This window comes from Anomalospiza imberbis, chromosome 6 (assembly GCF_031753505.1).
Source record: "Anomalospiza imberbis isolate Cuckoo-Finch-1a 21T00152 chromosome 6, ASM3175350v1, whole genome shotgun sequence".
Lineage (NCBI taxonomy): Eukaryota > Metazoa > Chordata > Aves > Passeriformes > Viduidae > Anomalospiza > Anomalospiza imberbis.
The window spans coordinates 57271376-57298404 of NC_089686.1; the positions used below are offsets into that span (position 1 = coordinate 57271376).

Sequence of the window (27029 nt, forward strand, 5' to 3'; positions counted from 1 at the left end):
TAGTTCTGGAAGTGCTAACTGAAACCACTGCTTTGTAGTGGGACAAATGGAAGATCTTGTGAATTGAGAGGCAGAAATAGCAGAGAATTGTGCTTTATCTTTTTTTCTGTCCTCTTTATCTGCTTTTTATCTTAGCAGTCAATTATCTCAGGAACCAACCACGTCTGTATGCCACCACGAGATTTGAAGGAGCTGGAGCAGTGCAGTGGATTCTGTGAGGAGCACGACATGAAGGCCTGCAACTGTTCATGGATACAGAGCGATCTCAAGAGGGAGCATCCCACGCCTGCTGCTCAGCAATAGGGACAAATACTCTGTCCTTCTGCCTTTTCCATAACAAAACACTGTTGTCCATAATACCAGAGAGCACTTGCAGTCTCTAAAGTCCTACAAAATTATGCACCAGGGTCAGGCTTTCACTTCTGCAATGTGATAGTTTACTCCTACATTTTTTTCGTAATTATCCAGATGTTCTACTTATTCTGATTATCCTGAGTTTCTCATCTTGTTGTCATTATCTGGGGAAGTTCTTGGCTTGACTAAAGCAAAAATTTACACTCTGTGTAGTTTTTCTGGGTGGGCATTTCCAAAGTTGTGGCGTATTTCAAAATTATTTATGTCTCCTTGTTCTAGACCTTCTGGTCCTTTGTGCAGTAAGACCAAGAGGACAAAGAGTGCAGGATATTTTTTCACTCTGTGCACAGTTATCTTTTTGCACACTGTAGTTTAAAATACAGAGGAGGTCACCTAATTTACAGCGAAGGTGGCTGCCACTTTGGGGTTGTGATTATTTTTCTTCTTGAGACTTCTTTTCCCTTCTTTATGCAGAACAACTTATGGACTGCAGTTATGACCTTATAGGATCTGAGTGCTTGGATGAGAAGGATTTGGGAATCATTTTTGCTTGTTTTCATTAATGTGGGGGTTTTTGTCTTTAGGAATCTTATTAGAGAGGTACTCTTGACCTAAAAATTCCTCTTGCTGTTAATAATATTTCTGCTGTAATAATATCTCTGCTATTGAGCATTTATGACAGTGCTGCAATGTTTGCTTTGCAACCAAACTCCTGCTCTTTGGAAGATGAGCAATCTGTTTAAATACTGCTGGAAGTTTTTATTTTACTACGCTGTCCTTGGGTGTTACAAATTCTCTTTAGATGGGAAGTTAAAAGCAAAAGGTTTGAGAGGTTAGTTTTATGAATGTCTTCCTAAATGAATCCTAGGACTACAGAGTGTGTTTCTTAATGCTTTCAAGAGAATTCCTAGAAATTATTTCAGATTGTTAGACAATGTCCTTCAGAAACTTTTGCTAAATATTCAGATACAATATAACTTTCTACTAGTGAGTGAAATTCACTGCATGCTGTTCACTAGAAACAACTAATCCTAAATTCTACCTTTGTAATTCCTAAAAAAAAATAGGTTTTCTGAAGACTCTAACCAATTCCTAGTTAACTTGCTCCTCAAGTTTCCCAGATGCCTTATTCCAGATGACAACTATTCGTTTTTATGCCAAACCCCTGAGGTATCTGTAAGACCGGCTTCCAAATTGTCAATGCTATTGTAGAGTATACACTGAATTTGGGCAGGGGGAGGGAGGGAGGGAGAGAAGGAAAGAGAGACTACTTGAACCTAGTTTGTTTTTCAAGGACTTCACACACTCGTGTGGCCTTTGGTAATAAATTGAGTTTAGCTCTCACTGAAAATATTAAATCATGCTGATCTAACCTTGTTGAGACCTGTGAGGGGTTTTCTTTCCCCACACTCCATGCCCCACCCCCAAAGATAAATGTATTGTTACACTGGGTATGGATATTGATGTTTCAGCAGTGCTTGCGACATCTTCCACAGTGAAGTTTATTCAGGAGCAGACCATCTGAACCTAATTCAGTTTCTTGTTTTCAATTTGCTTGGGAGCTATTATTCTGAACTCTTCAATGTAGAAATAGCCATTGGCTTTTGCAGTGTTCCAACCTTGTCCTCTTTTTGCCCCCTTTAGTAACCTCGTTCAATGAACTATGTTTCTTGCTGGGATATGTGATTAGCTGTAGCTCCCTCCTTCTCCAGGGATTATCCACACCAATTCCCTCAATGTTCATGACAGAAACAATCTTCTTTCAAAGCCTCTACCTGCAGCCCAGCTTCCTCTCTCAGTTCTCCGGGCAGCTGGCATCCACTCTGCTCAAGAGCAGGAGGGACAGGAGCACAGCCACGCTCCACTTCCTTTCCATTATTTTTGGGACTCAGTGACCCTTCTGGGTCCCTTCCAACTCTGCATATTCTGAGTGAGGCAGCCTTTAAATTTCAATCACCCTGCATCTATTCCTATTTTAATTTAGCTCTGTATAGCTCCTTCCTATGATGGTCGGCCAGAACAAGCAAAACCTTAAGATCTCCCAGCAGAGCTCTCCAGAACAATCCGGGGTGTTTCAAAGCTGTTCCTGCACCGTTCTCTGGTGACTGCTAGCAAACCCAACTTTAACTGGGCCTCCCCAGGTGTTACTTTCCCTTGCAGGCTGCTAAGCAGTAAAAACTGGATGTCAAATCAATCATATTGGTACAGGACTACCTAGGCATGGGGGGATTCTCCAGGTAGTGTTTTGGTTGGTTTTGATCAGTGCACAGTTCTGTGCTGACCTCCTTGAGCCATCTGAGCTCCTGTCCTCAGCTGTGCCCCTCGTCTGGGGCTCACTTGTGCCTTGATGTCTGAATGGGGCTGATCTTGTGAGCTGGTACCAGTGGATGTAACACCTCCCAAAAAAACTTACCCAATATAGCCTGGTGGTTTTCAAGAACGTTTTCTGCTACAATCTGAAATGAATCTGCAGTAGAGACTTTGCTTCTAGTTTTATTCTGATATCCTTTTTTCTAGGGTAAACTTCACATATCTTGTGCTTTTATCTTGTGCTTTATTGAGCATAAATGCCTTGGCCATATCATCACAGGGATGTGCTACTCTGATTTATTTATATTTTGATAATGAATTTGGAATTGTTTTTAGCTCTCCACAGGGCCCTAATTGTAAGAATAGATGAAAATGCAAATGTTCTCATTCAAAACAGCAGTAAATATGTTTTTAACTTGTTAACTCAAATGGAACTTAATTAGGGTAGACATGTATTTACTGCTGTCCTGGACTGAGGTCAGTGAGACCTGGCACTGTCAAGTTTAGGTTTTGATTTTGTTGCTACAAAATGATTTATACAAGTGAAAGAAAAACTTGTTTTTGTCTGGAGTCCTAGGCCTCTCGATGCTCTGTGATTAGTATCCTGGGAGCATGGTTTTCAGCACATTCTACAGGATTTGGTTATAAATCTCTGTCCTTGTACACTTCTTCAAACTACCCCGATAGGTACAAACTTCTGCTTGTGCACACCTCCTCTGTTTGAGATAGGTTACAACTACTCTTAATTTATTGCAGTCAAGTGAATGCTAGAAATGTGCCCCAGGTGCATCCAAGACTTTTCAAAGTTCAGGAGTACTCCTGAACACACCTAGGGCTTCATGGGGGAGAACCTGTGAAGCTCAAGTTCAGACCCAAAGGCTTGGGAAGAGCAGCCAGCAGCTGAGAGCCCTGTGATAAATCCTGGGGACAAAGAGATTCCCAGCTGGAGCCGTGGAGCTCACTGGTAGAGGCTGTAGCTGTTCATCAGGCTGCTCCAATATGTGGGAATCCCACCTTGAGCCATGAAACAGAACCTTTGCTTTCAGGAAAGAGAGCCTGTGAGGGGAAAGCAGCGTCTGGCTGTGCCCTTGATGAGGGAGCTGATCTTGTTATGCTGTGGTTTGTCCAGGGGAGCTCAAGCCTTGTTCTCCGAGGGTGGCATTTTCCTTATTTATTTGTTCTTTGTTTAGCCCTGCATTTTTACATGCTGGCTGCAGGTCAGTCCCTGCTCAGCCAGCAGCAGCACTGGCCAATTCAGAGTCACTAAGCTCAACTAAAATGTTAGCTTCTCTGTTCATCCCTAGGTTTCCCAGGATTTTCAGCAGTAAATCTGGAAAACACATCTAATCCTGCTGAAGCATTCTCCAGCCTTTCTGACATGAAGGATGGTGTGGTGGCCATTGTGATTTGTGGGCAGCAGTGGAGTCCCCAGGACACAAACCAGTGATTAGGAGCTGTGTGATTTGGGGGGAAAGAGGAGAGCTTGTTTGCTATTTCTGGGTTAGGGAAGGAAGGCAGTTAAACTTTGTATTAATGAACTGACTAGAGGAAACAGACCCAAATCCAAAAATCCTGCCAAATACTAACTTTTTGTTGATGGTAGAATTTGTTCAGTTTATACACCTGCTATAGAAGTGCTTTTTATCAGCAGCTGGCTCATTTCCAGAAATGAATATAAGCCTCTGGCCAATAATAGACAGAATAATACAGAAACACAAACAAAATCACAAGCAAGTCTGTCCGTAATGATTTATTCTCATTTTTACCCACATGGAAAGCAAATGTTTTGATTAATTTGCTGAAAGTTTGCTTCTCTTGTTTTCCTTAACATTCTTCCTTATTAGATTTACATCTTAATACAAATAGTCTGCTATATATTTAGATACATTGTTTAGTTTATAACAGTATAATTGGAAAGAAAGATGAAATTGAAGATAGCTACTGAGATACAATAAATTAAAGTTTATCTGATTTGTTTTCAGATCCCTGCTGCCTTTTAACTCTGAAAACCAAAACTTTTGAAACCAAAATTTCATCATAGTATTTGTTTCTTTGTTGTAGAGGTGGAGGTGCTGACAGAAAGGTTGATGATGGCTGAGTAAACTTAAAAAAATGAAAAAAAGAGAAAGAGAGAAATACTGGTGATTCCTTAAGATGGAAGGAAAGGGGATCTGTCCTGATGTTGAACAATATCCTTCTGTCCACAGATACGGTACAGGATGGAAGAATCTGGCTCCAGAATGGTCTTGCCAAATAAACCCAAAGGGCATCTGAGGTGTTTGCCGTGACTCCTCGTGAAATTGGACTCCTTGCAGAGCTGGTGCAGAAAACTGGGAAGGCTCTGTGCAGAAGCAACTGGATAGGTATTCCTTGCTAGGCTGTTTTAATTCATATGTTCTGAACTGCTGCATCCACTTTGGAACAGAGGAAGATCTTAGAGTGGTATTACTTGAGCTCTTAAGAGCTGTTTCCACAGAATCTGTGCAGTTGTGTGTTTCCCATACTGGAATGAGCACGGTGACTGTTGGGTGCTCACCTTTGGGAAGAGGCAGGGGGCATCCAGGCTTTCCTCTGCTGCCCAGGACAAGCTGGGCCATCCCCACCACCGGCTCCCATGCCCAGGAAGCAGCACTAATTTCAAGCAATGAGGCACATCTGACTCTGCTGTCTGCTGTCGGAAAAGCTGGATCCCATTTTCCATGGCCTCGCTCCTCCTTCCACCCCCACTCCCTCCTCCTTCCCCCAGAGGAGGACAGCGCTGCCATACGGCACAGCAATCACTGGAAGTGGCCAGTTCAGGACAACTGGAAAGGAATTTGAGCCATTACTGGAATTCTAATCTCAGACTCTTCTAGAAAAGAGCTTAACAGCTTTCTGCTTGTCCTCTTGGGTCTGATGCTTGACAGGAAATGAGTTTGAAGGGTTCAGGAGCAGGTCACAGAACTCGCCTTGCTGCCAGCTGCTCTGCCGACCTTAACAGTGTGTTTGCAGAAATCTGATACACTTGCTTATTATTAAAGCCTTTTCTCTGAGAAAAGTGACTTCCAAAGCCAGGTCCTACCAGACGTATTTCTAGAATATTGCATCCTCGCCTCTCTGAATTCTTCTCCACTGACACTTGCTATGACCTAAGACTCCAGCCACGTAAAAAATGCTGTTTTGTAATTCAAGGCAGAGTGAACAATTGTGTTTGCAGGCATGTTTATGTTTGTCTTTTGCAGCACTTACTTTGTTTGTCCTTTCTGTGCCCATCTGTGGGATCTCAAAGAAACTCAGTTCCCCAGTCTTGCATAATTAGTCAAATATACCTCATAGACTTCATAAAATACCTCAAATCTGGTCTCAAGAAAGCAATTGTAATGGATGGGCTGACTGTTTCCTGTGTAGCAGCTGAGAAGTATATTCCCAAGCAAATTTAAAAATAAGGCAGGCTCCATGCATTCTTGGAATCCTATTGGCAAGTCAGTGTTGTTCAGACTAGTACGAAGTTCAAACAGGCCATGGAGACTGATGGCATGTCCCTCTTTCTTCATTGTGTTTCTGATTTAGAAATCACTTTCCAAATTAAAAATATCAGAGCAGACAGACCAGATCAGGGCAGCAGGAAAGCTCAATAACGGGGCTGTGCTGGCAGGAATATTGCAAATAAAAAGCTGTGGCAGAAGTACTCTTGATCACCTGCTTTGAGAGTGCTGCGTCTTCCCAAGGGAGCAGCTCTGCAGCTCTGTGTGTTTCCTTGTAGGACGGCATGTCGAGGGACCAATCCTTGCATAGAGCCTCTACTTCCAACCCAGCAGGCTTGCTTTTCCCCTCCTCTTCCTCCTGCCCAAGAAGGTTCTTGCAAAAACACTTAAGGAGATGCAACTAAAACAACCCAAAATAGGTAAGACTAACTGGCTGTATAACTGCATTTTTTATTCTCTTTATTTCTCTCTTATGTCTTCACTTTTGTAGGAACTTGGCTCCTCTGCAGCTTCTGCTGCTTTAATATATTGGTCAGTTTGCACTTCAGTTCAGCCTTCTCAAATGTCTGCTGTCTCTCCAGAATGAGAGTGTCCTGGAAAACAAAATGTGTGCAAATACACTGACAAAAAACAGACACATGGAATACACAAATGTACCATTATTTGACTTAGTTCAACCGGTAAAAAGTCTTCCAGAAATCTTGAACAACAACTGAAAATGGACTTGGAAGCTCCAAAAACCTATCATTCATGGCTAACAACTACTTCAGCCCTAATCATTTGTGGTCTCTGCCCCAGTTTGAAAATTAATGTGCAGGCCAGCCCACTATTAATGCAGAGCTAAATATTAAACCTCTGGTTCAATGTTGTGATTGCCAGACTTGGTAGCACTGAGCAAAAATAAGATAGATACTGTTTGCTCCAGTGCTACATATGTACAGCGCTCTCCAGAATGGAAAAGCCAGGAATTAATAACAAGTAAGATTCTGACTCAAAATGTTTCTGGTCTCCTTGCCTTCCTTAGGGGTTCTTAAGAGCCCTGCTGCCTGTCCTTAGCTGCACTATTTGAGAGGAGCTACTTCTGTGTTAACAGGAGCTCTCACTTAGAGAAAGAGTGGAAACAGAGCAAAACTTTTCTATTACTTTCTAGTGCAGTGACTGCTGTGAGAATGGCCAAGTAGAATGGGTCATGAATGCACAAACAATGCCAGCTGAAGGAGTTGAAATTCATTGCTCAGGACTTCCTCCTCGCAGGGTACAGTCAGGGTTTGCTGGGTAAGGGCTGGAAAGGGGCAGGAGGGAAGAAACCCACCGTGTTAAAGCAGCAACAAAACCCATCAAAGCTGCAGCACTCTGGTCCTTGTGCAAGTTCATCCTTCCCTAAAACCAGAGCCAGTTCCCTTGCTGCCCATGGAGGAGCTGTGACTGCATAGCTTTCCATAAGAGCACTTGGACTTACAGGGAAGAGACACCTTAGCAGGAACACCGTGTGTCCCCCTCTGCTCCTGGATGCAGGTCCATGGCTGCATCACCCCTCAGGTCAAACCTCCGTGCTCCCAGCAGTGTCAAGGGGAGCTCAAACTCACTTCCATGGCACAGCCGAGCTTTTGGAGCAGAGGACATGTGGGCACAAAGAATCACTTGTCTTTCAGATATTTATGAGCTGCTATCCTTTTCTGTGGTGTAACAACAGTGTGGGATGCTGGCAATGCATCAGGAGAGGTGTGTTAGAATGTGCAAGATGAGAAGATTTAGGGCAGGGTGGGTAGGGATTAGGCACCCTGATAGAGGAGTAAGTGTACGCATGACATGTCTTAAGAAACCAGCTCTGTTAATTGTTTTTCTGGATGAGATGGAACCTGAGACCAGCCTTAGCAGCAGGAGTCAGTACTAACTTTAGAGTTAGAACAGAACATGGAATTTTTTTTTCCTTTTTTAAATTCTGAAAGAGACCTTCTTGAGATAGACCTAATTAAATTATTTCCTTCTATAAGCATCACTATTTCTAAGACCTGTTTTGAGCACAGACATGGGAGGCAGTTTGTGCTCCACATTCACGATGAATATTTTAGGTTGTTCAGAAATGAGCACATCTGTTGGAACAGCAGTGATGGAGTCGTACAATATCTCTGTCATAGGGCTGGTTATATCTGGAAGAGCACCTGTTCCAGTGACGAGAAATGTTTATTTTCCAAAATAACAAAATCATCAAAATTATCTAAATTAATTTTAATGACAACAAGAAGTTAGTTCAATCCTGAAAAGGTTAAAGCCAGGAATGTTTGTCAAGGAGCTTCAGAGCACAGGCAGCTACTGGCCCAGTGAAGTCACCTGCATGAACTGCTGAACAATTCTTCACTGCACACATTGTGGCTCTGGATTTGCTTAGGATTTTGTGGCCTTGTTTTCTTAAAGAAGAACATTCCATTTTACCATAATGGAAGCTTAGAAACTAGTATTTTTTTCTTTTTCTTGACTTGGCCTTTGTTTCAGAAAGTTCCTATCAGAGGAAAAAAAAAAAAAAAAAAAAAGGCAAACCAAAAACATGACCCAGAAGATAATGACTGCAAGAACCATTAATTTCCCCCTTCTGGACAGAGGCCTGAATGAAAACTTTCTTGTAAAATCAGAATTTCAGAGGAAACTCCAACATGAAGAGTCATCACTGACTCACAAGCCAAAAAACTGTAAATGATTAATTAAGAGCAGTTTAAGTCAAATCTGCATATGGATTCTCCTATTTTTGTCATCTGCTATCAGCTTTTCTCATTTGCAGATTTTCCTCACTGTTGTACAAGAAATAACACAAAAATTCAAGGAAAGAATGTGCCTGACTGCACACAGTGAAAGTTCAAATGTGCAAGTCCAAATGTGCAGGTTCCCTGGGCTGGAGGGAAGGAGCAGAGAGCAACACTATTTTCTTTTATCACCTCTAGTCATCCTGGGCATGCTAGCAGTAAATGGGTGGAAAAAATGTTGAAAACAAATGTTGTTTTCATAAACTGATGCTATTCAGAGCAATTCACCTTTGTGTGCTTTGTGATGCATTGAGTTTTAACTGCCTCATGGGGTCTGGGATTACCTTAAAGGAAAGTGCTGATTAAATATATTTTTCTGAAACAAACCTGATCCTTCATGCACAGCCGCTTTAGGAACCATCTCCTGTGGGCTGATAGAAAACAATCCAGTGGACCTGGAGTAGGATTCATTTCATTGACTTCAATAAGCTCTGGATCAGACTCATGAGGAATGAAGAGTGACTTTCCCCTAATCTCTTAAATTCTTCTCCTCTTCTGTTCCAAAGCAATTACAAAACTGGTGAAATGGAAGGAATGGTTTCTCTTGGTCTCGTGTTCATCATCAGTCTTCAGGTTTATTTTAGGCTATAAATCGCCCTAATTGTGGATGTTTTCTTGTTTTTGTCTTACAATGTTTAGCTGCAGAAGGCCATGTTTACTGCCTTTCTGCAGCTGCTGTTGTGCTGAGATTGTTTATCTGCATAGTGCCTGTCTGCTGTGGCTTCTTAGGTATTTCACAATCTGCAAACCTCCAAACTCTTCAGTAGTTGATAAGAGAACCAAAGCATAATGTTCTCAGAAACAAAATCCATCAGACTGAAAAAGCTGAGGGCTTTTTTTCTCCTTTTGTGAAAGCATCTCTGAGGGCCAGCGTAATAAAAGCCTTTTTTTGTGGCTGTGCTCTCTTATGGTGCTGCATGTTCCACTTCACTGCTGCCAGAGCACAGCTGTGTGTAGCCAACATTTTGCTGAAGGGTTTGCATGAGGCTGGCAACAACATACGGTGGTTTTGTGGAGTTGACTTGTACATCCACAACCATTGTGCAGGGAATGCTGCTGTTCTGCAGCCAAAGCAGATTTAGCTGCAGATCACTGCAACTGTCCAGTGTTGCAGTGTAACCAAAGAAGTGTTGGGCTCTTCAGCCAGGCTTTCCCAGTATTGCCACTGCTGTGTAAAATCTTGGGACTTTACATACTGTGCGTTGTGGCATCCAACTGGAAGAAGATGGAATTTTGAGGCTTGGAGTGAAATTTAAATTCCCATGATTCTTCTTGTCCTCACATCCATCCTGTTTTTTGTAACCAAGCCAGCACCAGTTTAAAAAACATTGGCAAGCACCAAGACGTTCGTGGTGATGAATATAAACAGGCTGTTGCAAGCATGTCTGAAGACATGCAAAGTTGTCAGGACCAGGGAAGCAAGGGCATCCAAGGAGGAGTCTGGCACCAGGCACGCAGGATGTCACCTCTGCCCCTACCAGACAGCCTTGCTCCGTGGAGCGTGGTCCGTCTGGACAGTCAGTGATGCCTGGCAGCAGGTTAGTTCTTGTAGATCTGGGACTGCAAATGTGTAAAATCCCTTGTGACCAAAGCCCTCTGCAGGGCTGAACAAGCCACAATAGGTACTTGTGAGTCTGTGCATTTGGGAGCCCTCAGGTTGTTTGATCTAGATGATTCTGTTGCTTACACTTGGAGCCCCTGGAGTAATCCATAAAGAAGAGCCCACAAAGCCTGCCCAGCTGAAGGGTCACCTGTGTGAAGGCATGAAAAAGCCCCTTGTGCCAGACTTCCCCCAGCCACTCTTGTGCTTCTTGTTCTTGTAGCCTCTGGCTGTGTCCCTCAGTGCCACTGCAGAGGAGAGACTTGTTTGTGTGCCTGCTGTCAGGCACGTCACCGCCGAGCTCTCTTGTGACTGCAGGAGCTCTTCTGCACAACTTGTCATGAAAGGAAGGGCTGCAGCCCTATGGGACATGTGGGAGGAGGAGGCTGATAACCTTGAAGGCAGTCTTGCCTTTACTCCCACCTCTGAACAAATGCCGCCACATCTGGGCTGTAGTCATTTGTGCCCCTGCTTTGAGGATTAGGACTGCTCATGGAAAAATGTGTGTTGTGCTTTGTTTGGAACCCATCCCGCATGTTAAGGTTGTGATGTATAGCCCCCATCCTCCCCTGAAGTGTGTGGCTGGAGTGGTGAACATGCAGAAGTGCTTTGTATGGGGGAGAGTTCGGGCTTTGTACCGAAAGAGATTTCTAACAATAAACACATTTTGTGTGGGAGTGTGGTGAGTTGTTTGCTTGATTGTTCACGGGTTTTTAAAACAATTTTTGGTGAAAGATCTTAAGTATGTGTCCTCAGTGCACACTGGTCATTGAATGCTTGAGATAAGCTGTCCTGTGGGTAGGATTCAGGAAAAGGGGCTCTCCCAGTGCTCAGAACTGTCTTTGCCATCACTTCATGCAAAAGTGAATGCTGATGGGTGTGGTGTGCCCCAGAAAACTGCTGTTGCAGAAGCAGGGGCTTGCAGAGGATGACAACAGCCTGGCATCTGTGGTGACTCTTGGAGCCTAAGTCCCTGTCTGGGTCAAGCAGTCTGACTCTTCAACCTCTGCAGCAGCTGCATCTGCAAGGCCACTTCTCTGTCCCCTGTTTTCACTTCAGGAACCCTTTCCTCCACTGCTCCGTCTCTTTATTTGCCTCCTGGGATGCCCTTGCGAGCATTTTGAGCATTTTGAACATGTCGTCATCTCTGGAGCTCTTCTTTTTCCTACGTAGATTGGACAAGTATTTGCCTAACGACAATAGCAGCCCTGTCCTTAGTTGCCATGAGTTGTCAGCTGTTGGGGGGAAGGAGAAAACGAGCTATTGTAAGAATGAGTCTTTCATGCCAACTGGAACAAAGAGCTTGGGTTGCTCCCCCTTCCCCCTTTGTTTTAGCTTTCTGGTTCTTCCCAGTCTTGGAGACAGCAAGACATTTTCCAAATGTTATTGCCTTTAAAGAATGAGGGGCATCAGTCTACCTTGAGGAGAGGAGTTTAGTAAAATTCAGCACAAATCAGACTAATGGCTGCATCTGTTCTTACACAGCTTGTTGTGGCAAAGGAAAACAGTTTTGCCTGCAGAGGCATGGTGGTGTTTGTTTGCACTTTGGTACTGGCTGTCCTCACTTAAGCGGGTATCTCTTTTCCAAAAGGCATGGGACAAACCGCTTTTGCACTGGAGTGGAAGGACACCACTGGCTCTGAATGGTACTGCCTGTTATGAGTCACTTTGAGAACTGCACTGCTGTGCAATTCTCTTCCCTAAATTAGATTTCCTTAAGGTTGCTTTTACTGTTTGGTTCTCTTACCTTTCCCAGCCACTGCAGTCAGCACGAATTGCACAACAGCTAAGTGACCCAACAGCCCAGAGAGAGTATGCAAAACCTTACTCGTGCCTTGAATCATTTGTATTTTTGCAGTCTCTGCCTGTTTTTTTCCTAATCCTCAGCTGCTGCTTTGCCACTGCAGTTAGAGCTTGCCTTCCTGCCCAGTGCTGCAGCCTTCAGTTAGGTGGCTGTGGAGGGTGGGGGCAGAGGAAGTGTTAAAAGGAAGGTGGTGTGAGCAGCTGGATTGTACTGGGTGTGAGCAAGTGAAGTGGTCATTCCCATCATTAGGAGGAATCCAGAGAGCCTGAACTTTTTCCAGTCTGGCCTCCACTCGGCGCAAGTTAGAGATAGCACCTTTAGGTAAAGAGGGTGGGGGATAGTGTAGGTGAACACCCACAACAAGGCTGCTTTAATGATGCAGCTGGCAAGGCAAGAGGAGCTCTGACACAGCTGAAACATTCCCATTTTCAGCTCTGTGTGCATCCTGTTCCACTGCTCAGCACCTCTACTCTGGCTGAACGTGCTGAGGCTTTCGCTGCTGCATTGGTCCTGTTTGGCTCCCTAATCCCCTGCAGCAGGGACAGAGCAACTCTCTTTTTTGGCTACTTGCAGGCTTCCAGGCCCAAAGCTGTCCTTTCTTTTTCAGGACAAGCTATGCTATTAAAAAAAAAAAAAAAAAAGCCACAGACCAACAGAATAATTTTGCTTAAGACTTAAATTCACAGCAGCAAGTAAGATATAATTGCAGCCTTTGATCTTCAAAGATCTCATCCAGTGTGTGCTGAAGTCAGGGAAAGCCACTCTGTTTGACTTCAATGAACATTTATAATATACAACTCAGAAATATCCTTCCATTTTATCTGTACATGTCTGAAGCCTCTCTGGTGGAAATAAACCTCAGTATGTAAGTTTGGGTGTTTTAACATAATTTTATGTTAAAATCCACAAAGGATTTTACTGGAGGTATATCCCAGTTCAGGAAGCAGGCAGGTTTGGGTTTCTGTGAGCACTGGGGTGACCTGGAGCTCTGTTCATCCTGCTGGCACTGTCATCAGGGTGTCTGCTTTTGTGCATTTTCTCCTCACAGTGGTTGGTGCCTAGCAAAAATGACACAGGTTTTTGGGGTGGAACCAGCCTCCAGCTTCACTGCAAGAAAACTGAACTCCCATCTCCTTGTGCCCAGCTGTGAGAAGGCTCATCGGTAGCAGCAAAAGGATCTGAATTCACAAACAGCTTTTGGGTGCTTGAGGTATTTGTTATATTTATTTGGGGTTTGTTTTTATCTAAAGAGAAAGTGCATGGTAAATTACAGCTACAGGTAAGTCCTACCACATGATACAGTGTAGGTCACACAGTCTGCTGACAGAATCCTGGCGTGGGGCTATGCTGAGGATTTGTCAGAGACTCATCATAGTTTAGACTTTATCCACTATAGGTTTAGGCCTGATTCCTAAAACTGTAACTTGTACATGTCATCCTTTCCCTCCCTGAAGCCTCATTAAATGTATACATTGGTAAATTCTTTATGTTTCTGATACAGTTGAGTGACCCCTAGTGCTTAATGGAATTTAACAGGAGAGCTGGAGCTGCAGTGGGGTGATGGATATCATCAAACTCTAGGACAGCTTGCAAGATGCATCAAATGTGAACTCAAAATGTGTGCACGTACGAGGGACAAATGGACTCCAGCAACAGAAATAGTTCCCTAATGCCATATGCACTACTATGTCACAAGAGCATTAATCAATAAGTTTACTCCAGGAATTATTTTGAGGCTGAAGGGCAATCCAATGATCAGCAGAAGGATATTGGTGCTGCCAGAAACAAAGCTGCAAACAGCATAGGAATTCGAGAAAATGCATTCAATGCTGTATTTGTAATGGATTTACATATTTATATAACTGCAGAGTGAATTAATTTTATTCCCACTGCTTACGATACAAGGAAATCTGGGAAGATAATATTTTTCCACTGATGGTGATAATAAATGTGATCTGTATTAAGTAGTTAAAAATTATTCGAGCCAAAAATTCCATAAAAATTGGCAAGTCATGTATGGGCAGTTTTTCCTGAAAACTGGCAAGAAAGTGAGCTCAAGGAGTGCTGATGGAAATCTGCATGTTTATCCATGCTTCTAATGCTGTTGAAAAAAGCCAAGAGGTTTTATACTGGCTTATGTAAAAATATGTAAAATGATGAAACCCTCCAGGAAACCGAAATTATTTCCCCACCACCTTTACGTTGCTCAATGCAGCTGCTGTGCCACCCACCTGGGGCCAGGGGGCACGGCCACTTTGTCACCCCTGGGTTCCTCGTGCCAGGGCTGGGACGGGGTGGGGCTCTGGTTGCCTCTGCTCTGCCCTGCCAACCCCTGGCACCTGGGAATACCTCCTCGAGGGCTCCCTGGATGCTTTTGAGTTGGGAGGCAGCAATATTTCTTCCAAACTCCTGGGAGAATTTTTGTATGTCCAAAACAAGGTATTTTCCCCTATTTGTTTGAGAGGGGAAGCTTTCAAAATCTTGTGTGCATTTATGTGGATATATAATCAAAAATATCTCTTAATATTTTTTTTGCAGCAATATATATCTGTAAAATAAAGATATCTCTTACCATACATATTTAGAGATGAGGCTGAAGCCAAATCTACCTTTTAAGCCCCAGATTGGCCCTGTCCCTTTGCAGTCAGCAGACAGGCAGCAGAGCCAGCTGCAGAGATAAGAGCCAGGGTGATTAAACCCTCCTGATCTGGACTCCCATTGCCTCCCAGCACTTCTGCTCCAGATCTGAGCCTGGTGGCACAGGCAGTCTGCAGCACCAGTGCAGATAGCTGAACCACTCCAGCAATCACAGCTGAGCCCTGGAAAATGGAAGGGGTGAGTCACATGAGGGAGATGAAAGCCAACACTAAGTGCTGTGATTATTCTATCAAAATGAGTGCTATAAACATGCAGTTAAAAAAAAAAAAATATATATATATATCCCTAGCTAAACAATGCCATCAGGTGACATTAACTGGTGACACTTTCTAATCTGGGATTCCGCACTAGCTGGCTTTGTGTAAGCTTTGCTTTGCTTTGCTTTGCAGCAAATGGGAGTAGAGGGGTAGCTGTGCTGGCCAGGCTGGGCCCACTGAGGTTCAGAGCCCAAAACAGGGTGGTTTTGGGACCTTGATGGGCTGGCCTCTGTGTTGCTTGGGATGGTAGTTTGAAACCTGTTAGTGCATTTCTGCACGCACTGCACTTCCATGGCCCGAGCTGTGCTGTCACTGTAACAGGCAAATCCAGGGACCCTCCGCGGCTTGGGTCAGCAGCCGTGGCTCGCACAGTTACGGCCACCACAAAGCCAAAAAGTCCAATTGCTGCAGTGCTTTGATGGGTGGAGGAAACCCCCAGTCCTTCGCTGTGGTGGCTGCACTTGCAGCTGCTGTGTGGCTTTCCTGGCAGCCTCAGCAGCTGGAGCCATCCTCTGCAGGAAAGGTCTATCTGTAACCAGAGACACTGGCTGTGCCTTTCAAAGAGCTCCAGAAGAGGAAAGGAGAGGTTTTTTCTCACACCACTGACTCTCTTCAGGAGACCAGGAGAGTTAAACCATAAAAAGTCCTTTTAAATGTCAGGATGATGTAAGGTACCTGTGTCCCACCCTTCTTGGGTGTTCTTGGCTCCACTGTCCTTGACCCCAGTAATTTCAGTACTATTTGTTTTGAGTAATTCTGGTTTTGCTGCTGCATGTCCCTGTGAATAAGAAACAATGTTTCTATTGGCAGCAGTCAGTTCTCCATCCACCCATGTCTCCTCCTCAAGTACAATAAAAGCGCAGAGCAGGCTCTCAGTCTCTGACCTTTCCAGTGAGTGTGCACTTTGTCACCCAAGTGGACCGAGAGCAACATTCCATCCTTTGAATGTTTAGGTGTCCATGCCAATAGCAGAAGGCACAAGGTTTGTCTCTAGGCTTTGAAGGTACCTCAGGACCTGGATTTGGAGGTTTGGTTGATGCCACTTGTAAATCCAGCTCCAGCTTCTGTAACATGAGAGCTGACTGTGTGAAGTCACTGGGAGCTCTGCCATGCTTATTTGGGCATGACAGCTTCACACTCATAATTTCCTGGGTTTGGGATTCAGTGTTTCTATCCCAACCAACTTTAATCAGGGAGAAGCGGATTATTAATAAGGTTAGCTCTCCAGGGCTTGGTGTTTTTTTCTTTGCATGCTGCCATTTCTGGGAACTCCACACTGAAAAGCTTTGGACCAAAGGTCTTCTCAGGTTTTAAAAAGCTAGAAGGGTTCCTGCAAGTCTGTGGGAGGCATCTTTCTGGCATCCTCATGTGCTTGGCTGCAGTCTTCAAGCCTCCTGGGAAATGAGAGAGAACCCAGCCTTCTGCATGCAGTGTCAGAATGCCTGCTAGCTTTAAAGTTAAGGGATTTTTAAATGGCTAAAATGTTTTCTGCTTAAGAATGAATCTCCCAAGAAGGATGTCTGCTGCAAATGAGAAGACTGCACTTCCCATAAGCTCCTCCAAAGTTTGATGGAAGTTCCCTGCTAGATCTGTAAGCACACCCTATCAAGTTCTAAGAAAATATCTGAGTTCAGATTTCAGGACCATTTGTTCACCATAATTTGTTTATGCTTCACTGAAATGTTGGATCACTAAATTCATAACATCTGCTGATGCCACTGGCTGCAAGAGGTAGAAGCTGTCACTTACTAGGAGTGTGAAAAGACATGTTGGATGCCTAGTTTATTTTTTCTTTGGTACTGCTCAACAAACATGGTTTTCATCTTGCAATGCTCCTAGAACCAAAAGCAAGACCAGCCCTTGCATGTCCCTCCCTCCCTCCTCCTTCCTGGCCTAGAAAGGGAAGTGTAGTGCTGCTGTTCATAGGGGAGCACAGCTCTGTGGTAACAGGGGTGCAGGGGGACTAAATGTCCTTCTGGACTGGGTGTCTGCCCCATGGCATCTTCAATTCCAAGCTCTGGTTTCCTTCTCCTAGTCCATGCTAGAGTAGCTGCTTCTTGGTGCACTACTGTAGCAAGATAAATATCTTCTAATGTGAGATAGAGTAGCTGCTTCTTGGTGCAAGAAAATTATCTTCTAATGTGAGATTCTTGCTTGGGCTGTGCCCTGAACATAGATTATTATTATTCCAGAACAGAAAAGCATGTATGAAGTACATACCCCTACAGTGTATATAAAAACCATACATACCTGAGCAGAAAAGTACTGATGCTGCTTTGCAAGTGAAAAGAAGTGAGGCTGGAGGAATTGTTTTGTTGTTTTATGCTTACCTGGGTCTTGTTTCCCTTTTTCCCTCCCCTTAAGAAAGGCAGTAAGAGCCTACATTAGAGAAAAGAACCCTCTGAACTTCTTGTCAGGGTCACACAGTGGTTACATGATAAAAAAGGAATGCATATCCTTGAGCAGACCCTGACTTGCTTGACCTGGTGAAATGTTAGGGCCTGTGATCCCATGAGACTCAGACAAATTTTGGAGTTTGGACTTTTTCCTGTGCATCCACATTATTTTGGTCAGATGTTCCCTTCACAGTGCTGTTGCTTCTATGTGATCCTGCACAAATCCCTAAATTTCTCTAGCTCTTCACTCTTCTGCTCGGTGACATCCAGCAAAGGCTCATTGATTCCTGCCTTCCAGGATTAAAGAGTGGCTGGTTTGCACTGTGTGGTGTGACGCCCTGATGAAAGCTATCGTGTAAACTCTGATAGTGCAGCATGCCCACACTGAAAAGCATGCAGTCTGGAGAGTTAGACATACTTTCTTCTCACTTGCAGACAAGACAAGTCTTTCAACATGTTTTGGTTTTGGATTTTGATCTTTAACCTTGATACTTACGATGGTTGGAAGAGGGAGAGGGTTGGCAAGTGTCTTTCTGGTAGAGATTAACCAGACCAGGAGCAGTGGAGCAGCTGGGGGGGATCCCAGCTCTTTCCTGCACAGCACACCTAGCCCAAGAGTAAAGCCTGTGTCATGTCAACAAGAAAAGATCTGCCTCCACTTGGCAACAAAGTCTGTAACACTAAACTTGCTTTCTTGCTGTTCTTTCTCTCAGCACTGCTGGCATTTTCCTCACCTTCCTATGACAGCTCTCTTCTCCAGGCACAGGGGGGGTCACCCCTGTGTTCTCTTAACAAACTGGAAATGAGGAAGTGATGCTAAAAGTTCATCCTTTAACAGCATTTAAAAATCCTTCTTTACCCCCTTGTGAGAGGGGAGAAAATTATGTGGAGACATTTTGGGGTTTTGTTTTGACCTTGATTTGCCAAGGTGTAGAAACTACATGAAGCAGCCCGGGGTTTTAGTTTAATTTGTTCTGTCCTCTGGTTTCATCATTTTGGAAATGTGAACAATGCACAGAGGATCTTGTTGCAACATCTTCCAATAAGAGCAGCATAAAATCACCCTGGCTACGTGACTCTCAGATCCCTGCTGCCTGTAATATTCATTACAGGCATTTAAAAGTGTATGGGCAAATCAAGAGGTTCTTGATCTCTGCTGATGCCACAGTGGCATGTGCTGTAGGAAAGACTAAGCCTTGGCCCCTTTCTGCACTGGCCACCTGCACTCCTGCAGCTGGAATGTCAACACAGAATTTTGGAAGCAGCTGAGACCTTTGTAACACTGGGGGAAGGGCTGCTCCTCTCCTTGGCTTGCCCCAGGGCAGGGGCAGGCTGCACAGGCAGGGTCCATCCCTCCCAGCCTGGCTCCTGGATGTGCAGAGAAATGCTCCCCAGGCATGCTGCGAATGATTCACACCTACATCCCCCAAAGGCTCTTTCTCGGTGAGGTTTTGCCTGTGTCTGAGCAATTTCCTGGGCAAAGCCCTTCAACTGTAAATCTGCTGCGTTGTCTTTGCACCAACAGTGAGTGCTACACTCATAAACCAGTGACAGCACTCACAATTAATGCCAGCACATTAATTGGCCTCCTTCAGTCTAAAATAAGTAATTCCATGGTCTTGTGAGGGCGAATATGAGGAAAGAGATTCCGAAATACTGAATACTTGAGGGGATTAGCAAAAAATGCAAACGTTTGTCTTTCAGGTTAATAGCCTGTGTGGATGCTGTCATTCTGCCCCTGGGAACCTGTGGGTTGGCATCAAGGCTGTCTCTGAGCGTGTTGAGAGCAGTTAAAGTATTATTAATATGGACCACATTCCATGGATGTGCAGTTCTGAGGTGCTGAGGACACCCTTGTTAAAATCTTGGCAGATCATCACAAGCATCTTCTGTGTTTTTGGCCTGAGGGAGGTGTTCCTTTATGAGCTGCATTAGTCAGGGAAAAGGGGGAAGGTTTCAAAACAAAACCAAAGTTCAAACTCTGAAAAAAAAAAAAAACCCCAAAACTTTTTCAACTAGGATATTATTCTGGGGCATGTAGTTGCAGGCATGTGCAAAGGCATAGTGAGTGTTGAGGAAGGTGTAAGCTTTGCTGAGAAGGGAGCTCTCAAGATTCCAGCATGGGTGACAAGTACTGACTCCTCTGTTCAAGACCTGCACTCTGCCAGGAAGTTTTCCAGCTGAAGTGGACATGTTCCTACCACTGAGATAAAACAGCTTACTGAACTTCAATGAACTTGCAGAAAGTATCTGAATTTTTTTGCTCTAAAAGCCTTTTCACCATGCAAGTGAATGGAATGCGTGGGACTTATGACTAATGGCAAGAAACTTCAAAGCAAAATGAGGGCACCACACAGTCAGAAGTCACAAGTGTGTTCCTCAGCACCTGGCCTGCCCAGAAGGCTGCTCAGGGGGTGTCCTCTTTGACTGCAGCTGCGTGAGGAACCTGCTGAGAAGTGTTCATGTAACAGGTACCACTTCTGCCCTCGGGGGCTGTGTGAACACATCAGGGCCAGTGTCCTGTGCGGTCTTACTCTCCCTGTCCCCCTCCTGCCAGCACAGGCTAAACATTCATACAGGTGGATGTTAATCTTCTGGAAAGGGAACAGACAGGACAGCAATTTAGAAAGCATTGTCCAGTTACACTACAACTTTATCTCTGTTGTGTATTTATTTTGAGCAAGAGTGATGGAGGCTGATTTAAGAGCATGTTTTAAGTTCCTCTGTGCTTTGCAATAAGTACTTTCAACCCCAGCTCTCGTATATGGAAAAAGAAGTCTAAATAAAATGTAATTATAGCATAAAGTTAGCTTTTCTCCCCACTTCAAAGCTTGGAATATGGTTGTTTTTGCAGTTTGTAAAAATACATCATGTTGTCAGGCTTGGTGAAGCAATACCCACTTCTGTGTAGCTGAAGACCTTCATTCTACACTGTTTTCCTCAGAGGATGGAATTCCTGACCACTGTCAGGACTGTAGAGACTCAAGTGACCCTTGGAGTTGTCACCAGTTCAGGCAGGGCTGAAGTTGGACTATTGCTGTTGGTTTTATGCCAAAACTTCCTGGTAGTGACTGGGACAGCAGCAGAACCTGCGGCTCTGCTCTGGTGTTGGGGACAGCCCTGCTTCAAGCAGGAGGCTGGGTGACACCCACTGGGTGCTTTGTGGCAGCCCATGGAGGCCACTCTGAGGCTCAGTAAAATGCAAAGCCAAGCAGGCAGGGTGCAGAAACGGAAGGAATAATTCCAGCAGCATCAGGCCACGAAGGGGTGTTGAGGGGTGGCACTTGGGGTTTGTCTGCTTCCACCATGTCAAGCTGGAAGTGAAAAGATGTAAGGCTCCATCTCAAGAGATATCCAGCTTCCTGGAAATATTTATAGCTGTTAAAGTTTCTCTGTTCAGGACAAGCCAAAAATATTGGTGTGCTTTGGATGAGTGTGTCCTTATTCATATTTCAGAAAATGCCTATCTCTTAAACAACCTTGTGTAGGCTGCTAGAAAGTGCCAGGGAAGGGCCTTCATACATTTGTATAAGTTACATATTATATATATGTAATAGAAATACATATAAATGCAACATTGCTGATGAGGTAGCTGCCATCTGATTTTGAAAAGAACAGCACAAACAGAGGAGAAAATGTTTCCTATTTTAAATCTCTTTGATTACTCGCCTGTGAACAGTTGATGACTCCAGTTGGCCTGCTGTAAATCTGGGAGGGATTCTTTGGACAAAGTACCTAATGTATTTTGTACTGTTTTAGCTGAAAACAAGTCATCTTTTTATTTATCTCTTTGAAAAGATGTCCACTGGCTAAATTCAGCAAAATTTTACATGCATGTTGGGAGGTGTTAAGAGCAGCCTGAAAACAACGCTGTTTGCTCTGAAGAGAAAACTTTCATCGGGTAAAGGGAAATTATTTGGGATTGATATAACCTGTTAGTTATTTCTGGAGGGCAACTAAAGAGGGAAAAAATCAATTCTACCCCACAGCTCATGCTGGTGAGTAGGGGGTGGTCATGCTCAGAAAAACTACACAACAGGGGCTGCCTTGTTCTCTCTGATGCATTTGCAGGGCAGCTTGGTGGCTCACCACATGAAGTCTGAAAAGCTTGGTCATCACCCCCATTCCCTTCGCTGGCCCTCCAGGTGGATGTAATCCCAACCACTGTCCAGCAGCCCATGAACATCCTGGGAAGGTAAGAGCTGCCCTGCAGGGCAAGCCGTGCCACATTTGCAGCGTTCCAGCCTGCCAGAGCAGTCGGTGGCAGCACCAGAGTGTCCCCAGCAGCTGTGCTGGCTGCAGGCCACCACTTTGGCAGGGCAGGAAGCCGCGGCTCAGCCAGCCTGGCTGAAGGGAAGACCCAGCCCAGGGGCGGCAGGGTGCTGGGGTGGCAGGAAGGGATGTGCAAGGAGCACTTGTCCGAGCAAGGCGGCGTCCCACAGGAAATCCAGGGCACGCTCAGAGTGGATTTGTTCGGCCTCTGCCAAAGGCAGGCCCAGGGACCTCGCTGTGTCCCCTGGGGTTTTGCTCAGACAGTGGAGTGGATATTCAGGGCTCTGCTGGAGCAGAGCTAAGCCCAACAGCTCACAGCTGTTTGACCATCATAGAAAGCCTGACTGCAGAGAGGAATTTTTCCTTGTTGATTTGTATGGTTTTCTTTGGAGAGCAATGGTCCTTTGGGCTCTCTGCTTTTTCACTCATCTGTTTAAAAAGCCCCATTTTGGGACATCCCAAGTCCTTCAGCCAAGAAAAGCTGGATTCTGCTCCTGGCTTGCTCAGAAATGGTTGCTCAAGAGCAAAATGAAGCATTCCTGTCAGGAATTGGATGCACAACATCCAATGTGCTCCTGGGGTCAGAGGAATAGGTCTTAGGCTCGTGGAGAAATCCTCCTCATGGCAGTGCATGACGTCAGTGCAGAGAGGGCCCATCCAGCTCTGCATTCCAATAGGAAACACAGCAGCCAGGTGATATGTCCAGCAACAGGCGAGCTTAATAAACTTCCTGCTCAGCTTGAGGACAGGATAAATAGCTCCATGATGTCTGCTTAACAAAGCCAAATTGCACACCTCTCTTATTGCAGAGCTGCTCTGATTAAGGGACTGTCAACATTTCCCATCTGGATGGATGATTTAGCTGCTCCCCTTCTCATCAGCGTGTTTGACTTACCCAGTGCTGCTACAAGACTGTTTTTACGGAATATAATTTTCATCCACTGGCTATGTCATCCTTGGGCTTGAAAAGGGAGTTTTAAGCAGTATTAGAGTAGAAGGATAATGAATATTTAAACACATCATTTTGCAAACCCCTGGAGAATAAGAAGAAACTTAGAGGCGGACACACACAGACTCTGGAGATGGCAAACACTCTCCCCTCCTTGCCTTTAGTTTTAGAAGGATCCATGGGATTGAGCTATTACTCATTCGGGTCTGCCCCCCCAGCTTTCCGCTCCGCGCCGGATGCGCAGTGTTTGTAAAGAAAGCAAGCTTATTGCACTGTGTAATAAGATTTGAATGCAAACATTTAATTAACATTATCTGTTCAGAAGCATTGTTTAAACAACAGTTAACCTTTCTGTGCCAAAGCTGAATGAAACTTTGAAACTGGAGGCTGGGTTTTCTGTTCTGCTGACCAGTGCCATGGATTGATGTGCTGTTGATACAACCGCTTTCTCAGGTTTCACGCATGGAAGTCTGTGATGGAGCAGTAACTTCATTAATTTGGCCCATACTGATTCAGTTGAATGCTAATATTTTGACCTTATTCCCTAGGAAATATTCTTCCTGCTGCACAGACTTGGAAAGCGTGGCCATCCCTGCGTTCTGAGCCACATTTATGACAAACTTTCAGAAAGATAATATTTCACACGTAGATACGTGAGTGTTGGTTGTTAACACTTTCTGTATTACCAGAAAAAGGTGAGTCCTCGTTGCTCTGTAGCTTGTGAGTGTTCCTTTGCATTTTTCAGCATGCTGAGGTGTACAGTTCTGCCTGCCCTCTAACCAGGAGGGACAAGAATGTGAGTCTTCTGTGCAGCTGACCTCACCTGGGCTTGACACAGTCGTGAACCTCACGCCCCAGCACAGAGGATAAAGATGCAGAGGTACTTACCAAAAAAACCCTTAAACACAAAGGTCTTTAAGCAAAGAGCTCCATTAATGGCTTTGTGCATCTAAAGCCCTGTGGTGGATCCAGCAGGCTCTGTTAAGGAGGCGTGTGGAGAAGCTGAACATTGGTTACGCATTGACTGACCCACATAGTCTCACTTAGTGATCACTGAGGTGGAATCTGCCTGGTTATCTCAAGGAGGAGGAAGAAACTGGGCTAGGAATTATGTTTTGTGAAAATACAATACAAATTCCTAACCCAGTTTTCAGCTGGGAGAACATGTTATTGTTGAACAATTGATACCACTTCATGGAAGCTTATTTTCTGTGCCTTCAGGGAAATTCAATTAACTGAACTTCTATTTTAGAACACTGCTCTTTCCTGTCACTGATGAAGCAATAACAGTTGCAGAACATGGGATTTTCTGGGAGTATTGGTTGTTACGCTCATTTATATTAATGTTTCAGTCTCTGTTTTAATCTTATCTATAATACCCTCCGAGAGAGCCCACCAGAGACCTAACTGATTTCACTGGTGACTCCAGGCTGCTGTGTGCTTGCTACCACAAGGCAAGGAGAAAGGCATGTCCCACAGCTGCAGGAGGCAGTGCTAGAGGTGCTGTGGCTCCAGTGAATAGGGCTGTACATGACAGCAGCTGAGGTTTGTGGTGTGCTCTACCCATAGGCTCTTGCTGACATCCAGAGGAGCCTGTTCCTCCACATAGTGAGCTGCTTCTATCACTATCCAGCCCAGAAACCAAAATGTTCACAAGTGATGCAAGTCCATTGTCTAGTCTTTGCATTTGCTGAGCTGTAATGAGCATGGAAAGGCAGAGATTTGAATCTCACACGACAAGAAGTGTCAGGATTGGGGATTAAGTCTCTGTGAAATAATTTTGGTGATGGGATGCTGCCAGGACGCCTGACTCTGCATTCCTCAGACACCCCAGATTCCCACAAACTGTAAGGAGAGGACTGTGTAGGCAAGGAATGCAGCATGAACTTGTAAACTTTTCAGAGATATCTTAGCACCTTAGTGGGATGGTCTCAAGAGCCTGCTGTGCCAAAAAGGTAATCCTTCTAGGACTGGGGCCATTTCTAGAATGCTGGGCTTTAGTGAAGGGCACATTTTTATAATTGTCTCCTATAAAAGGCTAAATACCAGGTTAATTAGGCTTGACCGTGCTGACAGAGTCTTAATTAAATCACTGTGAACAATATCAGTGTTGCATAACTCTATTTCCATCTAAATCGCCAGAAATTAAGATATTTTCGTTGTTCCTTGTAAGAGATGAAGGTCTGACAGCTCGTTCCCATTTCCACTACTGCCGGTTCATTAATTTGTCCATAATTCTGAGCTTTCTACTCCATTCCCATCTCTCTTTGGTTCTCTGTTCTGCTTGCTTAGCACTGACATTTTGGCTCATTCTGTATCATGCTGTACTGTGCCTTTCCTGTAACCCTTCTGTCCCTCCATCCAGCCACAGAGGTACAAATGTGCAGTCCATCAGCAAGGATGGGTCCTGCAAAACACCACCTGCCACGAGCTTGTATCTGGTGTATCTGGTGTTCAGCACCTGTTTTTTGGGTTGGTTTTGGGTTTGTTTGATTGATTGATTGATCGATTGATTGTTTGTTTTGGGGTTTTTGTTTTTTTTTTCTGTTTTGTTTGTTTTGAGGCTGAGTCCCTGGGCAGAAGTCATTTAAGCAGAGTGGAAATCCAGCCTGAGCCAGGGCCGCTCGGGGATGTTGGCAATCCACATGACTCCTGGGTGCTGATTAACTGCTGGGTCTGTAAGGGTTAAAGGCAATGCAATGCCTGGTCTTGCTGCCAGTCTCCTGCCTGTCTGTCTGTAAAAGGGGGGCACCTCCATGCCAGCCTTTGAGTCGTGCCAGGAGCACAAGCCAGGGCAAAGCCCTCTGCTTGCTGCACAAACCCTGGGAGCAGCTCACTGCTTTCTCCTTGTCGGTACCTGTGCTTCCAGGCACACTGCAGAGCTCTTAGCAGAGGTGAAGGCAAGAAATGCCTGTGTGAGTTTTGGAACTTCAGCCTGCCGAGCTCCTAGCCAGGGGACAACAGCAGCCTGTTGTCCCCTCCTGTCACCAGGTATCTGGGGAGCCCCTGCTTTCTCAGGGGGAGCAGGCACAAGTCTGGCTTTGTCTGGCCTTATGCCACCTGTGGGTCATCTCAGGATCAGGAAATTCCCAGCTGCTCCCCAAGACAGCCCAAATCGGGAAATGGTGCAAGGGGAACTTAACCTGGACTGGGATCGGGTCTGAAATCTCCTCTTCAACTCAAGAAAGAGTTTGCTGTCTCTGTCTAAATGTTTTTGTCTATCTCTGCTTAAAAGCTTTAAATAATGTCACGAAACTACTCACACATGCCACACCACAAAACATATAAACAGAGAGAGGAGCTGAGTGTGTTTTAACAAGCTGGAGTACAACCAAAAAAGACATAAAGCCTGTGATCAACTTGGTAGCACACAGGAGCCACCAGCAGGTGATCACAAGGGTTGACTCAAGTTCTGCTTCCTCTTCTGCTTTTATATCCCATTGTACATCCGTGATCTCCAGGTTATTCATTCTCTGATGACCTAGGCTCGATCAAGCCTTCACCTCCTGTTGCTGCCATTTCAGGGAACATGGGGATCAAGTTCTCAGGATCCTGAAAGAGCCGCCATGTCTTAAATCCCATTTCTTACGCTGCAGTTCATCCTGTCTGTTCTCTCCCTCTTGCCCTCTTGCTTTGTGCTACTCAGCCCTTGTGATGTAGAATGCAAATAGAAAGGTTTTGTGGGAGACTACCAGAAGATTGCAATCTTCTTATCTCTCATTCCAGACTTATCCTGAAATGACTCGTTCTTTCTTCTCTTTTTATTTCACAATTTAAGCATTTCACAGAGGAGGTGACATCTTTCAGTGCTTTAGCATTTCATCTCCCTATGTCTCCACATTTTTTTCCACTTTCTCATCTGCATGTTACCAACTTAATTATGCTGCACAATGACTTTAAAAAGGCAAACTCTAACAAAGGCTAACGGGGATGTTTCTTGGCAGCTGGTCATTGTTTTGCCTTGGGCCCATAACTTTGCTCGCCACTCTCCACTGGGTGCTGAAGCTGTTCTTGTGTTTAAAGATAATTGCTCCGAGCAAGATTATATCATATTTTCTGTCTATGCTTTCAGGAGGGTTTAATGCTGTATAATCTGCTCATTATAACCACATCTCCAGACAATAGCAGGCTGCAGAATACAGTGTGATAAAGTGTTAGCAAATCTTG

The 27029-nt window shown here is 44.6% G+C and overlaps 2 long non-coding RNA genes across 2 annotated transcripts in view; both read left to right on the forward strand.

Annotated features, from left to right (window-relative positions):
* The first annotated feature begins 10721 nt into the window (after window positions 1-10721).
* The window catches only part of LOC137476389 (uncharacterized), a 40884-nt gene continuing 24576 nt past the window's right edge, over window positions 10722-27029 (forward strand). Inside the window, exon 1 of the long non-coding RNA XR_011000344.1 lies at window positions 10722-11477. This is a non-coding gene — a long non-coding RNA (uncharacterized lncRNA). The remainder of the gene's footprint in view (window positions 11478-27029) is intronic.
* LOC137476391 (uncharacterized) lies at window positions 13269-23961 on the forward strand. The gene is made up of 3 exons (XR_011000347.1): window positions 13269-13540; window positions 13867-15165; window positions 23411-23961. It is a non-coding gene; the product is annotated as an uncharacterized lncRNA (long non-coding RNA).